Below are 1,970 nucleotides of genomic sequence, written 5' to 3' on the forward strand. Positions count from 1 at the left end.
GATTCTCTTCATGTTCAAACGTTTCGTCATTAAAGTATTTTTTTTGTTAAATGAAGACAAATTGTTAACTTAAATTGCGTTTTGTCCAGTTCGCACCTATTCTGATTACCAAGAACAAATAAAACTCGATCGAGAGGAAGTAACGATTGGCGTCAACCATTATGGTTAGAGTGGGGTGCTAACTGTTTTGGTCACCCTTCTTTGTGATGACTGGGGTGTTAACTGATCTGGCCACTCTGCCGTTTTAATAATGAGTGGGTCAAGGTGCTCATTCTTTATACTCTTGAGGCTACTCTGGGGCTAATTGGTCGTTGCGAATGTTAATTGTTTTTACTTCACTCGTTATGTTCAGCTGTATGGTCTTTTTCCTACGGGCATCTAGGGGCTCGTGTGATCCTGGGGGCAAAATGATTACATACTTCCCACTATCTATAGCAAAGGGAGGTTAAATACCTTGTAGGGGACTTAGAAAATAACTTGTAGGCTACTTAGTGTCCTATTGTATTTAACACCCACCTTAGGGTGAATCTTTAAATAAGAATAAAAGTAAATAAGTAAATAAATAAATTGAGGATGACAGTACGATATTTGGGTCACCAACAACTTTCATTTTCGCTCATTTGTCGATAGTGTTTTCTTTCAATTTGCATGGCTACGTACTTTACCAGTTTCTTTTCGTATGCTTTTTGTCAGTACACTTTTATGTCATTGAGATTTGTTTCAGTTGTTTCTATGTGTTTGTGCATTATTGCAGTCTATAATAATTAATAATGTTACTATTTGTTTAGACCATCGGCTGTTGCATTGCCAGCTATGGTGGATGTCTCTCCTCTTATTGGAGTTATTATGTGTTTAAGTTGTTTTCAATATGTCTGCCAGTTAACGTATAGTTATGTTCAATGCACATGGGGTATTGCAAATGTTTCTGACAACATTTTGTATACTGTTTGCCCGCTGCGCTCATGTTTTGCGGTGTTATGAGTTAGTATTGGTTGTCTGGTCTTGTGTCTATGTGCCGCGCTTTATTCACAACCACGTTTGGCTATTAAATACTAACATTTTTGCCAGTGTCTTTCAGTTCTTGTTTGTTCTTGCTTATGATGCCACCCAAGCGTCCGGCGCCCCAGCTGTCACATCGCCACACCATGTATTCCGCCCATTGAATTTGCTCGGGATGCCATCCCTTTATCACACCAAGTCCCTTCTGGCCTTTCAGCACTGTTATTCCATTCAGGCAGGAGCATTTGGATCCTGTGTGATTTTTTTTCGGGGTTTATTTCATACTGAGATGTTATGCACATGATTTTAAAATGACACTTTTTTACCTGCGAGTGTTGTTTTCCTCTCTCTTCAGGGTTTGTGTGACTGCAGAATCCTGGAGGACTATGTTCCCTTCTTTTCCCCACAGGAGTTTTTGGGGAATTTTCGTAGCAGACAGTCACACTAATCACTCCCCTTTATGTAGGGTGCAACAACATTGAAGCACTTTTGAACAACACCAATTGATTCACCCTGAACAAGCTGCCTCTCAGTGACTAACATTATACATATTTTTTCTCTGCTATAGAAACACATAGGAGTATGCACCTGGCGGACAGGCTACTCTGTACATCATGTTCCGCGAAATTCAAAAGTGAATCTTGGCTGTACAAATATGCTGCTTTTTTCATGTTGCATTTTTACCACTATTCGCTATTTTCTATTTTTTTCTTAATAGAAGACGTTACACCATGTCTACATGAACAGGGGCTACGTCATCATGTTCATTTAAATTTCATAATATATAGATTTAGCGAAGGGGGGGGGGGGGGGGGCGACGGAAGGGTACTCCTAGAAAAACTGGGTAGGGGTGTGCGGCCCGCTTCCCAAGACCCTTACCCTATTTACGACTAAAATCTGCGATTTTCCCTACTCTATTTATGACCTGACCAAAAATTTGATACCCAATTTATGACCTGACCCTTAAATCA

Source organism: Montipora capricornis, chromosome 6 (assembly GCF_036669925.1).
Source record: "Montipora capricornis isolate CH-2021 chromosome 6, ASM3666992v2, whole genome shotgun sequence".
In the NCBI taxonomy this organism is placed as follows: Eukaryota; Metazoa; Cnidaria; class Anthozoa; order Scleractinia; family Acroporidae; genus Montipora; species Montipora capricornis.